The sequence below is a fragment of the Argiope bruennichi genome, chromosome 3 (assembly GCF_947563725.1).
Source record: "Argiope bruennichi chromosome 3, qqArgBrue1.1, whole genome shotgun sequence".
Taxonomy (NCBI): domain Eukaryota; kingdom Metazoa; phylum Arthropoda; class Arachnida; order Araneae; family Araneidae; genus Argiope; species Argiope bruennichi.
The window spans coordinates 27768694-27787027 of NC_079153.1; the positions used below are offsets into that span (position 1 = coordinate 27768694).

General features: G+C 29.3%; 1 protein-coding gene across 1 annotated transcript in view; it reads left to right on the forward strand.

Annotated features, from left to right (window-relative positions):
• The first annotated feature begins 2479 nt into the window (after positions 1–2479).
• The window catches only part of LOC129963201 (lipopolysaccharide-induced tumor necrosis factor-alpha factor homolog), a 50906-nt gene continuing 35051 nt past the window's right edge, over positions 2480–18334 (forward strand). The window contains exon 1 of the mRNA XM_056077380.1: positions 2480–2615. The gene's annotated coding sequence lies outside the window, so the exon portion shown is untranslated. The remainder of the gene's footprint in view (positions 2616–18334) is intronic.

Sequence of the window (18334 nt, forward strand, 5' to 3'; positions counted from 1 at the left end):
GGCTCCTTTTTATAGAAATATCCCCTGTGCTCCTCCTAATTCGGAGCCATAAAGAAGAAGCTCAGAATGCAGAAAATTAATGTAGTCTGTATGCTTCTGCCTACCATTGTGAAAGACTAAACTTGTTCTTCCTCCATAACCAACAGCTAACTAGACCATCAAACTTCCTCCTTTCATTTGTCTAGTTGAATAATATTGTTCTGCATTCTTCAGACAATGCCAGCAGTATTGATAACTGTCTGGACCATCTAAGTTAAACTTTTTTTCATCTGAAAATATCACAGAAGTCCATTCTGAGGCCCATCATATGGGTTCCTTAGCCCAAGACAAACGATTATTAATATGTGTTTGTTTCCACTTTAGATGATGCCTCTGTTTTTAGAAAAGGAATCTTTTGGACCTTTGGATGTAGATGAATATTGTTTTCTTACAGACATGAATAAGTCCTGCTTCATTTTGAGCTTATGAAGTGCTTCCACTACTCTTTTTAAGCTCATGACCGAGTTTTCTTTCATCAAGAGGCATTCACTTTTTAGGTCTACAGGTCTTCTTTCTTATTCCGCTTCTGTTTGGATTTTTAATAAAGTTAGAAACTGTACTGGGGCTGACGTGCAGTAGACGAGTGATCTCTCTAACACCTTTACCTTCATATTTATATGTAACAATTTGATCCTTTTGAAAATTATTTAAGGCTATACCTCTAGGCATTCTGAAATTAAAGCAGTGAAATTTAACAAAATACGTTTTCCTGAGAAAAAACAGTTTCCAAAAAGTATATACCTACTCTTCTACTCGTGCACATTCCACCAAATAAAAAATGTATTAGGTGTCCTTCTACTTTTTTTACAAACTGTAAATCACATATTTTCGTCTTTCTAATCATAAATAGTGACAGCTATTTCATTTTTGCATAAATATAAAGAAAGCGTTGTTAAATAAAACCTACATAAAATTCTATAATCCAGGATAAAAATATAAAAGAAAATTTACAGAAAACGACTGTTCTTCTATTTTTTTTACGCAATGTATTATTGTTCCAAAAAATATACTTGCACTATCTTTACATTTTATTATTAGAACTTGTTTTATTTTTAGAAACTTATTTAGTAAATAAATTAATAACCTTTTATTAGACCCAACTGCCTGCGGCCTTTTAGTACCCAAGCGGTCCTAGACATTCTTCTACTGTGCCTCGTCGGAAATCCGCAATCGGACTTAAAGCCAAATTGAAGTTTTATGTGTATGAGTCATCAAAAATGTCACCATTTTACATTCATTCTACTAAACATTCATTTAAAACTTTTTAGTAAAAATTGTACTAACAAAATAATTATTATGTGCCATTACTGGTACATGTACTACAATTTGAAAAACTCTAATCTAGTATATCTAATATACATGCTCACATATAGATGGATAGGCAGTCCTCCACAGATAGGTGTAGTCCAATACTTGAAAGGAATTACCATTTTGAAGAAAAGGCTACTGACCAAATTTCATCAATATAGTTTGTTTTTATTTGATTACATATAGATGTGCATGGTCAGAGAGACAGACGAAGACATAAAAACTTTTTTTTTATTTCAGGGAGATGTTACATGTGAAGTTTCAAGCAAATAAAATACTTCATATTTTGACAAATACGACAATTATCACAGATATATCAAGAAAATAATACTTTTCTAATCAGTTATTTTAATCAATAACTTAAATTTTAAATTTAAAAAAATGCATCTAAATTTTGATAATTTACATATAAATGATTTTTTTACTCTCCAATTTTAATAAATAAAAATTACATAGCATGTAAATTTTATTATAAGATTCGCTTTTAAACCCATTTTTCGTAAAAAATATTTTTTTACTTTACACACTATTTTTCAATATATATATATATATATATATATATATATAAATTTTTTTAGTAAAAATTATTAAGTAAATTTAAGTTTAAAAGCAAAATTTAAAATTATTTTTAAAAATAAATTTAATTTTAAAAGTAAACATAAAATAAAGTTTGAAAGGAGTGGACTGATACATAGCGATTTTCTTTAATTGGGTTACTTCTGATAAACAGAGCCATTTGATTTTCTCGCGCCAATTGTTTGATTTCTTTACGCCAACACTCTCGCCAAAATGTTTGTTCAGCATATGTTTGTGATTATTGGCTCTTATTAAAACAACCATCGATAGTTTCGCCCAATAATATTCTAATATCAACCCAATTACAAGTTAGAATGCAAACTTACCAATGCATTCTTCAAAAATCAAGCAAAACGAAAAGGAACAATTCATTTTTAAATTCATAACAAAACCAATGCAATCATGACATCATTACTTCCAAATTCCATTCTATTCTGCAAGATTCATCCTTCCAACAGATTATGTTCTTTTGACAGCTACCCTAAAGGGGACGTATAGAATAAGAACAAGAGAATAAAGGAGAAAGTATTAGCATTCACTGCTTGATGCGAATGATGCGGTCGGAGAGGGAGGGGGGAGTGTCAAGGCTACGGCGACAGAGAACATGCAGTTGGGAGAAAAAATATTCTAAGCTACCATCTCTGTTCCAAACGCGCGGGAATCAGACTGGTCTGAGTGTTCGCCCACGCTTTGTGAGTACCTCTGCTCTTCTTTTCGGTTTCGCGACTTTTATTTTGAAAGTATTTTCTCGTATTATAGAATTTTTGTCATTATTATTTGCTTAAAAATATTGTTCTTATTCTTAAACACTATTTGTGATAAATCGCGTTAAGCTTGATCTGTGTTTCGATTGAAGTTTAATTCTATTTGACAACCATACGCCCCGCCCCTACTTTGGGATTTTGTTCTTTTTCTCCCGTCAGCACTTTTTCCTGTTTTTAATTATAAACTTATATTTAACTGGTCTAGACTCATTGATGTAAAAATGGAATGTTCTAATCAATTTTACTATCACTTCCTGATACAATAGTGCTCTGAAGTTTAGTACAATTAATGGATTAATTATAAAATAACTAATTATGATTAATTAATAGATTTATTCTTATATTTACCATTTTGATTTAGTAAAAGTGTTTCTATTTGTTAGTGAATTTAGGAAAATTCTTTTTTGCGATTCTATAGAATTTCTTATATTTTATTATGGATAGAAATCTAGAAGATAATTAAAAGTTTCAAGAAATCTATTTTAGTCGATGAATCAAAGTGAGTTTTTAAAAAATGTTTTTACTAAATTTATCTTATGTATGTCATTGATTAATCCTTGTTTTGCAAGTCTGAAAAAAAAATTAAAGTTACAGATCTGAAACGGCATTCGATATGGAAAAAAAATGCTCTGAAACTGATTTTAATTGCACCCATTTGTTTGAAATTTATTTATTTTTTAAATTAATTTTTAACATCAAAAGGAAGATTTTTAAAATATGCTTATATTATAATTATTTTATCTCTGTTAGTTGAAAGGAATTAGTTAAAAAGTAGCTATAATCAACAAGTGTCCATTATATCTTTAATTAGTGTCCAGATCACTGAAAGGAATTAGTCTCCTCTTTAATTATTATCTAGATCACTAACTAAACATGGGATTATTCTGGAAAGCAAGATATAAAAACCCGATAATCGTATAATTTAACCAAAATTTGTCAACCTTCTGCTGAATGCGTTGTCCAAAATTAGAAAAATTGGTTTATTTCACTATTAACAATAATTCATGGTTCTTTTATTTTGTTACATATAATTCAGACATAAATTGTTTATTTTTATTGACGTTCATATTTAAATTATTTTTTCGAATTATTATTCCTAAAATAATATATTGCAGCAATAATGGAACATTACATTATTATCGGCTTTGCAATTCTTACTCAGAATCAATGTTCGAACGGAATGTAAATTGGCGACTATTATAACTTTTAATTTAAATATTTTTTTATTCAGAAAACATATATGTTATTATTTTTTTTTCACTTTTTGGCTTCTACATTAGTGTCCATACTGACCATATGCTATTGATAGATCTGTGTCATATGTTGAAACGGGTAGACTTGTATTTTATTTTATAGCAAACATTTCCTTTATGAATATAATTGTATAGTATCCGTTTGGATTGTTTCTTAATTATAAAAGTTGTATTGACTTTTAATCGGAAGATTATTTTATGATGATATTTATATTTATATTCTCATTTAAGTAGTACAAGATTTTAAATATGAGGTGTCTAATCAGGAACGTAATACTCCGAGAGACTTAATCTAAATATATGAAATTTTAATATTCTGTACATTGCGTTTTCGATTTAAAAAAATTAAAAGCCTAAAAATTATCGTAGAAGAATAATTAATACTTTACGTTCTAATATTACGTTCCAGATCCTTTTCATTTTTTTCCAAAATTTAATTAGAGATATACTTTAAATTTTATTTAATGAAAGCTTGCCTCAAATTAAATAAATGCATTTTTAAAAGACAAAAATATTTATAACTATTGTCCCACTTTCACAAAATCAACAATAGTTTGTTAAAGATTTTTATTATTAAGTAAATTATTTAATGTAACTGACTCATTATTTGTTATTGCATAGTTTATGAACTGATATTTCTTTCAGTATCTAAGTGTCATCTATATTTATCAGATTAAAAACGAATTAGTCTGTAGATAAAATTATTTAGTTCTCTCCGCTTTTAAACAAGCTTGTTCATACGTAGTATTGTTTTTCCGGCTATTAAACTATTATTATAAAATGTATAATTACTTAGAGGTGAACCTCTGTTGTTTGATAAGATTGAAAAACATAAATTAAATGGAAATGAAAACTTTTGCTAAAATGAATAATTTCTTTCTATGCTTGATATCAAAGTAAAACATAAAGCGCCGAAATAACGATTCGATCCTAACTTTGTTAAATTTAATGTCCAAATTTAACGAATTGTTGCTTGAAAAAAAATTTAGCTTCCAAACCATGTTTTTAAATCTTAACCAAAATATCTGTTTAGAAAGAACTATCCCTTATAATTTTCCAAATAATGAATTTTTGTAAAGAATTTTTGTTAATTTTTATTATTTTTTTTTTTTTACTTAAAAATGTCTAAAGGAAAGAAAACTCGAATTAATAATAATTACTAAATTCTAATAAAACTAAAATTCTTTAATTAGAAAACAAAGCAAATGTTTATTTTATTTTTTTTATCATGCTAAGGCAATTTTTTAAACTTTTCAAGACAGTGTAAAAGTAATTTCTGATGAGTAATATTTCAAGGAGATAAGAGGAATTTGTTAAAAACTTCTTTATCTTTCAATAAACTAATATGAAATTCACTTTTGGGCTTTAAAAGCTTAGTGATCATTCCCTGATTTTTGAGCACACATACAAAATTTCATCAAGAATAGAAAAAAAAATGTGAATGTGTATAAAGAATACACATATACACACAGCCGTTCTACTTAATATACATAAATTAATGCGCATAGTTAATCATCTTTTCAAAGATTTCATTTTAAATGAGTCGTTTTCGGTGGTATGAAATTTACAACTATTATAGAAATCGCAAATTATTTTAATAGAAAATTAGTATCCAAGTTATTGAAATCATATTTTTTTCATATTTGGTGATCATTAATGGAATATGGAAATATATCATATCAAAAACACTGGGAATTCTTTTTAAACTTGTGGAAAGTTGATAAGTAAATGAATAAATAATTAAAATTGAACCACTTTATTTCGCCGAAATATCAAATGATCGAATTAATTAGGGAATTTTTTAAATCAGTTGAACTACTTTATGAATATATGAATTTTCTAACGTCATCTAGTATGAGGGCCTTGTCAATTGATTGTTTATTGGTGCCAGTCATTGCTTATTGATGTCAATTGATCGAAAACATTTTGAAAAATAAAAAATGGCAAATATTGAAAATGCAAGCGACAACTTAATGTTGTTGTCATGGTAATGTATTTCAACAGCTAAAACAATTGAAAATCCATTGAAAATTAAAAAGTAAAAATTATTACTGTTGGGAAAGACTTGTCCGAATTTGTTGTAGTAAAATTCAGCTTTAATAAAATTTTTGATGTTGTTTTTAAGTAAATTCAATTATGTCAGGGAAGAAGATTGGTGCGAAAAAAAATTTTAGTTAAAAAGTAATTGTTCCTTTTGATAAATGGAATCAAATGGGATAAAATGGAATTAATTAGGATTTGATTCCATCGAAAGGGGAAAATAAATCAAATTATATTACGCAGAAAAGCACTTCGCAATGAATTCAGACATAAAAGCGCTAAAAAGAGAAAGGAAATCTTAAGTCTGTATAATGATGAGTATTAATCAATTGTATAAAATGTATAATAAACCTTACGTGTTTTTTTTTCATCAGATATTCAGATGTCGCTTTTCTTCTTATTTTGTTATAACTAGCAATTCTATTTGGAATTTAATTTTAATGTTTATGGCTATAATCCCTCAGACGACTACGCAAAACCATTATAGCGATGGCACAAACTATCATTAAAGCCCTACACAATGAATTCTAGCATAGAAACGAGGAAAAAAGGAAATATTAGGTATGTTTGACAAGTTTTACGCAATTAAGTAAACGTTATACCTTATTGATTTTCTTTTTATTTTGTTATAATAACAGTTCTTTTATGAATTTAGTTTAGGCCGTTTATGGCGATAATCTCTCAGATAATTGCACAAAACCATTATAGAAATAACACAAATCATCATTTCTTTTCAATGAATTTAGACATAGAAACGTTAAAAAAAGGAAGTCTATGTAATGATGGAAGTTATTCAGTTATATTAAACATATGATAAACTGTGTGCTTTTTTTTGTCTCAAATACTCAGATATTGCTTTTCATTTTATTTTATTATAATTATCAATTCTTTTTAGAAATTTTGATTTGGCCGCTTATAGCGATAATCCCTCAAATAACTACGCAAAATCATCATCAAAAGCACTTCACAATTAATTCAGGCATAGAAACGTTAAAAAAAAAGGGAAGCCTCAGGTCTGTGTCATGATAAGTGTTATTCAGTTACATAAAACATATTAATCTTTATGTTTTTAATAAAATATTCAGATATTGCTTTTCATTTTATTTTGTTATAGCTAACAATTCTTTTAGGACTTTAGATTAGGCGTTTATGGCTATAATCCTTCAGATAACTATACAAAGCCATTATAGAGATAGTGATATCCTGTCATTTCTGCCCAGTCCCTCTTAATTTAATATATGTCTGGCCCCTTCTCCAGTCTGGCTCCAGACTGGAAGAATGGCTACTCTAGAGAAAGCTCTGATCTGGGCTTTATTTAGTTGCTCGCTCGTTCAAGGATGAAAGTCGATGCTCCTGAAGGCGACCGCTACACTCCTTCTCCCACCCGTCTCTGACTATCAATTTTCTCCTATAGCAAATAACCGAAAGGGGTTTAGCATGTGGTGAGGCCAGTTATTTGATGGTGCAATGTAATTAAACAGTTTTTTTTTTTCATTCTTTATTCTCATTTACCTCCTAAAGCTGTTAGGAATTAGATCAGATCAACTGTCCGCAACATTCTAGTATCGAATTAATGAAAAGAAATTTTCCTAAGTTTCACCCCTGATTTTCTAGGTATTAGAATAAAGTGCAATAAAATCGGTTATCGTAGTTAACCCAAGATGTTTTGGATGAGTTTCTATTCACAATGATAGCATATGCTTAATTAAATAGAAATAACCTTAATATATATACCTTAAATAACCTTTCCTTAATAATAGTTTAAAAAATTACAAAAGTGAGATTATTGTTCGCTGTAGTAGATACTTTTATTTCATATATCCCTTCTCCAACGTTAATCAAATTTATACGATGCATAGTAAGAAAACTGAAGGAATGAGAGTAACTTTGTTGTTAAATTTAATTCAGAAATTTGGACTCTCATTGTACATATTGCGAGTATTTTTCTTTCCAGCTTTTACCAAATGTATGCAATGTATATTAAAATTGCTGAAGAAAGAAGAATAACGAAGTTATTCACTTCAATAGAAAAATTTGGACGCTTATTGTACTGTAATATGGTAGCGTGAATTATTCCAAAGAAACAGACCGATTGTTAAACCGAATTGGTTTATTTCTTTTTTGACACATAGGGACCATCATTACATTACACAACTTTACAAAGACTAATATTTAAACATGAAGCATTTTAAATTTTAATAAACTATTCCTTCCGGTGTTCCTTTTCAAGCACACCACAGCATTCCGCTCCACGTTGCCACTCGGCACCAACTAAATTTAGTTTCTGTCGCCATCTCACCAAAGTGTCTAGTCCTTCAGTACTTTACAGTACATATTCCATGTTTTTTTTCCATTCCATCTTTTACTAAATATATGCAATGTGTGGTAAAACTACTGAATAAAGGAAAGTGATGGAGTTATCGACTTTAATAAGAAGATTTCGATCTTTATTATATATACTAGAAAATATGCCACCATTAGCAATATTTCAGATGTGATTGTCACAGAAAAACTAACAAAAGTTGTAGTATACCCTTTCAGACTGACAAATACTTAAAATATAAAAAAATATTATTTATATTACGCTTCAGTTGTAAATATATTATAACATCAAAAGTTTTGTTTTCTTACGTTGGAATTTTCACCAACCGTAATGTTCCTTAATTAATACATAACATTATTAATTATTAAGATAGGTTTGAAATAGACGATAGTAATTCATGTCAGAAAGAAAATGCAATACCTGAAACAAAATAAAAATAATTTTGAAAGCAAATACCAACAATAACCTCCAACTGAAGAGGATCCGATAAAGATCCCAGTTTAAAACAATTTAAGAATGTTTATAAAGAAAGTTTTTACATAAAGCGCAGTAATATTATAAAAGGCATTAATTCTACTTCTAAACAGTGCCCGAAATAATTTTCTACAATATATGACAACAGGGCTGTACATAAGAAATTATCTATATGATAGGCGAATCTAGTATTCGAAATGAACATCTTACTTTCTCTATACGAAATGTATAGAAAGAATATATTGCGATTATTAACCGCCAGATTAGGTCTCCCCAAAACTTTCTTGTATATTTTCTAGCAAAGATCTTTACCCTACTCACCGCTTAAAAGTGGGTAAACTGCGAATATCTTGCGTGGCATTGGCGAATGCTTGTTAAAAATAAAGAATTTCGGCATGATTCCAGCAATTTTAATGATTCTATTGTGCGAATACTTATTTTAGACACCTTTTTCCAACACATTTAAAAGAAAATTTAAAAGAAAACTACAAATGTATTTACAAGATCAACTACTGAATTTCAATGATTTGCGTTTAAGAGTAATGGGGCTTAAATGCATGCAAAACTTCAGACCGGCAGATGGTTAACGTTTTGACAGATCTTGTACAAAATTTCATAAGTATCCATATTTTAGATGCTAAAACTGTTTACTAAATTTTATCGGATTTGTTTGTACTAAAACAACCAGACGGACAGGTTTCCTTTGAATGGTTTTCTTTCAAAATTGGGTAGAATTCTACAAATTCGATCTCAAGTCCATGTATCAATTTTAATTCGAAAAGCTCACAACGTTTTTGAGCTATCATGTTCACAGACAGAGAGACGGGCAGACAAAGTTCCAAAAATATACTTTTCGAATTCAGGGTGGTCTGACAAGTGAAAATTTGGCAAAATCTCAAATTCGAATTTCTTCTAAGATTACAATAAATTCTTTATACTTCGTATTCGAAAAAAAAAAAAAAAAAAAAGGGTTTAGAAATTTCGAACTTTTGTTGCGAAACATCGTAGTATGATAATGTTTTAATCTGCATTCGTCTATTTTTTTTTCAATTTTATTTTCAAAATTTGAAGTATAGAACAACGATAATTTGTACTCGAAAAGAATGTATCAAGTATCGTACAAAATATCTTGTATCAAGTATCGCTGCGAGGCACTTGAATATGAATGCAGTATATAAAACAATGAAACGTATTATTGTAAAATGTACCCTAAAAATTCATATTATTTTATTTATTTTATAAATTATTTAATTAGAGGGAGAATTTTACAAATATTATTTTATTATTTTTGGATTTTCTAATTTTATGAATTTTAAAATATTTAAATTTAATTTTTGACAAATTACATGCTTTTAAATTAATCTTCCTCCACTGAAGAAAAATATTAAAATTTTAATTAACTTTTAATCAAAAATTCTAATTATATTTCTCAATACAGTTCTGAATGAGAGCTTATTATCATAGAAATAATTATGCTCCTTGAGTAATATTTTTTGCGAGATTTTTTATCTTTCATGTCATAATTTATAGATAATATGTCAACCAATAATATTATCATGATACAAATTGGAAATCGGGATTTCATAGATATCAGCCATTTAAACTTCCTCAAATCTGGAAGAAGCTATAAACTTACCTATTAAATTAAAATTAAAAACTTACCTATCAATACCTTGATTCAGAACTTTCAGATTCAGAAGGGCAAAATTTGTTGTGTGTTCTCTTTGCAACAAAATTGCAATATCTATCAAGTTTGGGGCAAAATCCCTGTATCAGGAAATCAGTTAATGTCTGTCTGGATAATAGTTCATGCTCACGCGAAAACTATTTCTGAAAAATGCAATAAATTTGATTATATAAATTATTACCAAAATTTTGATGCTTGTCAAATTCTGGACTTTGGATCTCTTAATTTATTTTTACAAACGCGATCACTCAAACACAGAACTAGCTAGATGTATGAAATTCGGGGTGTAATCTTAAAATCAAAAAATCGAAATTACAGATTTGTATAAAATTTTGCGTACGACTGGTCAATAGGAAGAAATAACTTTTTGAAATGCATATATAATTGTCTTCTCTATAAACAACGTTTTGCACAAGGTCATCACTTATATTGTAGAAATATACGAAAAAAATCAAAGCCTTTTGCTGATATTAGACATAAAATAAATGAAATATACCCTTAATCTTATGCCGGGTTTACACTGGAAGAGAAGAGAAAGATGCGTAGAAAGGCTGAAAAATGCTATTCCATCGATGGCAAGTAATTTTCCCGACAGTACATCTACAAGCAGCCGTATTGTATTTTTTCTTACTGCGCATGCATTTGTAGAAATTGGCGGGTTTTTTTGACATGAAAAAATTGATAATTTATCTTAGATTAATTCCGATATTTTTTGCTCTTGGTTCTTTCTGATGAGAAGGTTGTGCTTTTAAAAAAATTTTATTTGCCATTTCTTTTCTAAAGTTTTCCAAATTTAGGTATGTTGATCGTTTTTTTTTTATTTTATCAAGGGTTTTGTGTGTGTGTGTGTGTGTGTGTGTGTGTGTGTGTGTGTGTGTGTGTGTGTGTGTGTGTGTGTGTGTGTGTGTGTGTGTGTGTGTGTGTGTGTGTGTGTGTGTGTGTGTGTGTGTGTGTGTAAATATCCATCATTTTAATACGATACGCAATGAAAAAGAAAAATTCAGGGACGCCAAAACGACAATTTATAGCCAAGCATGGAATGCCTGAATCTATCTTATTAAATTGTGGCAAACATAAATCAGTCCCTTTCTACACATGCGCTGTTTGCATGCCGTCTTGTAACTGGCCGAATGTAAACCCGGCATTAATTTAAATAAAAGTCGTTGAGAATGTAATATATGTTCCACATACTAAATAAATTCGGCCAAATTTCATCCAAATTTTGCACTCATATTATATAAGACATAACAAGGAATACTATTAATATTTTGAAGCAAAAAATTAATTAAATATTCAGTTATTAGAAACTATCAAGACTTTCGTCTTTCTTACAATTTGAATTACTCTACCATTATTTTTTTTTAATTTGTCGTTTAGTTTACATCTTTTGATAATGCTTTTTTTTATATCTTAAAATAATGATTTAACCATGCTTAAAGCTAAGCTTAAGTCAATCGCGCAAACAAATATGACCTTTCTTTCACTTCAGCACTTGTGAACAAAGTTTGTATTATTAATTTAATATAATAATAAGTTATGGATAATGTTAGCTATCAATGGTTTTTAAAAATTGTTTGGTTCAAACGATATTTTCATTTTAATTAAAAGCAGACGATAAAGATATTAGATAATAAAAATATCTTGTATAAAAGTAGTTTGTATATAAAATATATTTCAAATGCAAGGATTTTAATCTCGCGCATAGTTGGAAATATCAACATGTTACAAATAAAAATCATTGTGGCTATATATACATGATCTCCATTTCCTCCAAAATGTTGACTGAATTCATCCAAACTTTATAAACTTATTTTTAAGAAAACAGAGAGTATAGTGCCAATTCAATCCAAAAGGTAATTGCACATTGCATAGAAATTAACCAAAAATTTCCGTTTTTAGTTAATAACTTAAGAGCAAGTTATTCCACAACAAGTTTTTTTACATCTTGAAATTTAATAATTTACCTTTTCAACAATACCAGTTTCATTTCTGTGCCATATTTCCCTATCGTCTTTATTAGTTGTTCGAAAAATTTAATAAATAATTGAATACTGCAGACGATTTTGAAATCAGGAAATTTATAGATATCACATTGTTAGGAAACAAATCGTCTGCTAAATTGACATTTTCATTTCAATTAAAAAATGTTTCTTGCTATAAAAATTTTTTATGTTATAACATTTTATATAAAAGTTCATTTTATAAGAAGAATATTTGATAAGAAAATACTTCGTCTCAAGATTATAAAATACAAGGACGCGTTTCAAAAACTGAAAAATCAGCATGGAATGCGAGGCATAACTTTTACGGATTTCTCGGTAATTAATTTAATTCGACAAAAATTACGCCATCATGAAGGAAATGCGTCTTTTTATCGGTAAATGAAGACGCAGACACCGGTAGTGTAAATAAGACGTAGACGGGGAAATCATCAAAAGTTCATGCACCTGTGTGACCTTGGAATTTAAACCACGATCTTCAGATTCCACAATTCTGTCTACAAATCAAAATAAATAAATAAATAAAAAGTTTGGAAAAGGACTTTTTTTTCCTTCCATGTTCCGTCTCTAGAATACTTATTACTTTTTTCTTTCTTGTACGAAACATATGTTTTTATTAATATGAAATATTATTGAAATAAATTAGCGCATGAATAATTATTACAGAGATCTTCCACAGTTTTAATATCTTATAGAATTTTTTTCAAAATTTTTATAATTTGTTTTAATTTGCTTAAATTGTTTTAGTATTTATAATTTTGCGTAATATCCCAAATGAAAGCTTTGATATGGATTCAAATTTACATATTCCCTAACATTTTTTTTTCATTTGGAATTTTTAAAAAACGATTTTGACCGGAAAAATCAATTAGATTGACCAAATTTGGATCTTGCATTGCACTTAATGCTTTTTTCTAAGTACAAACATTTAGAAAAAAAATTAGGATTTTTTTATTTTATTTTATTCAGTTTTAAAATATCGTTACTGAGCGATCATATTTTAGTCGTATTATTCATAATTTTAATAAAACTTTTGATATGTTTTTTGATTCAAGCACTTTTTTCGTTCTTTGAAATGTTTCAAAAACAATATAAATAGTTTTTTTTTGTATAATTACTGATAAGAGTTTCAAATCAAAGTGCACAGTTTAAAAATTTTAATTCTTAATTGTACTTAATGTAGGAAAATCTGTAAATGGAAATTCTGATTCAGTCATCTTTAAATGTTCGAAAATATTAGATCTTTGCAATTCGAAAATTTAAAAAATCCTACATTTTCAAACTAACAAAAATATTGTAAATAGTTCTTTGCTGTAATTTTACTTAACCAGAAATAATATTTTAATTAATGAACATTTGCTACTTTTTTTAAATAAAAAATAACATAATTGTTAAGGACTAGAGAAACAATCTTGCAAATGATACATCGAATGAAATTACAGAACTTTTTTGTCCAATGTAGTCAGTTGACGTAACATCATAGCCAGGCTTTGACGTCACGTAAGAATTAGAAGGTCAAATCTACACATGTAATCAAATACACTCTTACTTTTACGTAAACAAAGCGAGTATTATAATTGTCAAAACGTTTGAGTTGCAAATTTTGACGAATATCTACGTTTCAGACGTTCATGAATGCCAAAAGAATATTTGTGGAACTATACCTCTCCCTCTGTGAACATGTTAACTCAAAAATGCTTTGGGCTAGACTGATGAAATGTGGTATGTGATCTTTGCACCGCATTTGTAGATTTGTGCCGAGAGTTCTTGCAAAATCCAATCATAGGACGATGGTTTTTCTCTCTGCTCTAGTGAAAACAAACACGATAAATATAAAACCAAATATGAGAAAAAAAAATTTAATACAATTTTGACATTTAAATTTTATATTGATATGAAATTTTAACCAAATGCGTCAAAGGATTGACCTCTATCTGTCCGAACATTCGCATGCATATAAATGGGATAGTTCAGGGTAAAAATTAAAGAATTTTGGCATATGACATTGCTACTACAATTGAAATTCGTCACCAGTTTTTTGTTTCAATCGTTTGATTAAAAGATGACCAAACAGCTTATTGGACTTTCTTAAGTATACTGAGAAGCTAGGAAAGTTCAGGTGCGGGAACTATGAAAGTAAAAATCTGAGCACTTGTGGCGTTGACGATCTTTTCCAGTGTTACCAATTTTTGCTCTAGGCAGTGGTGATATTAGCTTTTTCTGAGCGCATACAGAAAAGTTTAGGGTAGACCTTTCCCGTTGGTTCTTATCGTATGTGCCGCGGTGACTTCCAAGAAAATTCTTAGTTTCATGATTGACTAATGTACTACATTTTCTTAAAACGTAAATGATAATGTACTAATAAAAAGAAATCATTATAAATATGGCTCAATTTTATATAATTCTATTGCATACTAAAAATAACCGAGAATTCATTTGAGTAAAATATATCTTTCAGTTAATGGATTTCTGTCTAAATCCTCATGCAAATTTAAAATTGTGGTATAAAGACTACATATCAAATTCCATCTAACACGCTTACTGTGTTTTTGAGTTCTCGTATTCACTTACATTCCAACAGACAGATGTAATCAGGAAAATAAACTTACGTCTGTCATCTAAGTCTGACAATTCGTCTGCCATCTAAGCCTGACAGATATGAATCGTTATTACGTTTCTACGAAAGAGTATTTTTTAGTGAAGCGCATAATTTCAGGAAACATTTAAAAGGTATGGTATTTGTAAAATGATCGTATATTATTATGATTCTGTATCATTAGTACCGTACATTCATAAGTAAAATAAATCTATGATATATTTTCTTATCAATCATACTTGAGATCACATAAAACCAAACTTAATAAATAATTAAATTGTCATCTTGATTTGACAAATTTTTGTTCTGAAATGTTATTGGTTTTCTTGAATGGTTTCATATCTTTAAGCATGTTTTAAATTTTATCATTTTTTCAGCTTTCCACTTAAATAAAAAATAGCTGTAGCGTCTACCTGGTTCAAACTTATTTCTTTATTCTTTAAAATAAAATCGAGAAATAACAGCTATTTATTAGCCATCAAAACTTGACCTTAAAAGAAGCATTAAAATTCGGCTTTCTTTCATGTTGGAAATATCATATTTTATTATTATTTTTTTATAATTACGGAATGCTTTTTGTCTTTAATAATTCTTAACAATGTTTAAATTATTTTACCATAGGCTAAATCATAAATAGCAATTTGGTTACAAAAAAATTCCATAAATATATCGCATTTCATCATTAGAAAATCTTAGTCCTTGTGCCCTCCAATATCTAGGCATAACTATGGCAGAACAATAAAAATGAAGTAGGATACGCCCATGTTTAAATCACTTGTTTACGTAGACTATCAAAGTCATTAACCTTTAAAGACAGAATCCTTTAACAAACTAAAACGTCCTTGCAATGTCAAAATGTAATCGATACGCGAAAGAAGTACTTTTGCCTTGCTAGCTGTGCGCTACTGACCATTAGTAAGTTGCCTTCGTGTGCAGTTTGTGAAAAAGCAGCCGTCATTAATAAGCTGCATTCGTGTGCAGTTTGTGAAAAAGCAGAAGTGAAGCAGCAACAAATAGTAGTCACAAGTAGTGGTATTTTTGTTTCTTATTTTTAACTAAGAATCTCTACTGGTAAAGATTTCAGTTTGGTTATTTAAACGTTCCCGTTGTAAAGCAACACTAGGGCTATTTTGAGACGGACCTCGCAATTTTGAACAGCGATCAGATGACGAGGACGACACCTGAGCTGGCACCCCTCTCTCCACACCATACAACACCGCACCGCACCAGCGGGAGGGCGTTTGGTCTGACGGATTTAACGTGCAACAGAACCCCTTACACGACGGTTCTTCAGTGGAATCGGGTCTCGAACCTAAAACCCTACCGCTCACAAGCCGAGACCTTACCACCAGGCCACCGCGGCCTTACTGGTAACGAGGAATGTGTGCATGTCTTTGCATGTATCTGTGTTAGCTACTTTATGTGTATTGGCATTCTGAAGGCTGGATCATTTGACTACAGATACCAAATTTGGCACATATATACCTTGAAGAGTAGAAATGTATACCTCGTAAAGTTTTTTTATTATTATTATTTATTTATTTGGAATTTTATTAAATTAAGAATTTAGCTAAGTTTTGGGATAATTCCGCGATAGTTTCCGAAAATATTATTACATAAAAATGGTTTTTACACCGTTTCAGTTTTTAAAGAAATTATTAATAATATCAATTTAATAATCACATGATTTTTCCTTAATTTTTGGCAATTTTTTAAAATATTTTTTCGCTTAATTTCCAACAATAGATCATTTATCAAATGATTTATTGTTGGAAATTAAAACAGGTTTCATCTTTTCATCGAGTATTTCGTCGCAATTTTTTTTTTCCATTGCTGAAAGGTAAGGAAGAAAGATTTTGTTTAATATCTGTGAAATTTTACAAGACGACTATAAAAGTGAAGTTATAATATCGCGAAACTTGATAAACATATGAGAGGAAAATTATATTTTTAATGTATCTATGATGTCGTAGGCTTGGTCTCTATTAGGAAAGTTTTCCTCTGCCCAATCAATAAAACATATGTAAAACAATTAAAATATCATGGTTTTAATGTCTGACAATTCGACGAAATCACGGACAAGAAATTACTTTTAAATAATTTGAATGAATTAAATAATAATTCTGGGGAACCAGCTGATTGCAAATAGTGAGTTATAGCTAGTTGTGAATGAAAGATGCTGAAAAATTGGGTTGAAATTATTTTAAAGTATTCCTTCAGTTCTCCAAAGATGCCAACAATGGCGAAGTCACTAAATTTAATGCAGGGTTCACACTCAAACAGTTATAAGACGATTAGTAGGAAGCGCATGCGTAGAAAGGATGAAAAACACTCTTCTGTCGATGGCAAGTAATCGTCCCGAAGTGACAACAACATGCCGCTGTATTGTATTTTTTTCTTACTTCGCATGCGCTTGTGGAATTTGGCAGGTTTTTTGGCGTGAAAAAATGGTTTACTTATCAAAGATTAATTCCGACATTTTTTGATGTTTGTTCTTTCTAATGGGAGGTTGTATGTGTGTGTTTCAGTTTATTTGCCATTTCTTTTCTAGTGTTTTCCAAATTTAGGCATATTGACCTTTTTTTTTATTTTACCATGTTTTTTTGTGTAAATATCCGTCATTTTAATAGGATACGCAGTGAAAAGAAATTCACGGTCGCCAAAACGGCAATTTTTAGCCAAGTATGAAATGCCAGAATTTGTCTTTTGAAATTGTGGCAAACATCAATTAGTCCCTTTCTACGCATGCCCTGCCTACTGGCCATCTTATAACTGGCCGAGTGTAAACCCGCCATAAAGTCTGAATGACTGACAAGGAAAACAATACTATGTATAGGGTTATCGGAATAGTTACATACTTTGCTTGTTTGGGCTACCATGTTGTTGAGACATCAAGGATCACATTAAACTAGATTTCAACCAAATAATTAATAATAAGTGGATTATTTTTATTAGAAAGAGCTTTTCAGGTAGAGTTGTTTTTGTTTTTTTTCTTAATTTAAATTATTTAGTCTTTGCACAGTGGCCATATGAGCTTTTTTTACTTCAGCAGTTCCATGGCCAATCTACTTAAAAAGCAATGAATTTTGGTATGTATAGTTAGCTATTGTGCCAAGATGACAAACGCAATTGGCGATCCAACTTAGTAATTCTGAAATTTGACTTCAAATAGCATTCTTACAATTCGATTGATATTGCAATATGTTGATCCTTTGATATTTTATTTAGTATTAGAAAACCTTTAAAATGTAAGTTTACTGTTTATATAAAAAAA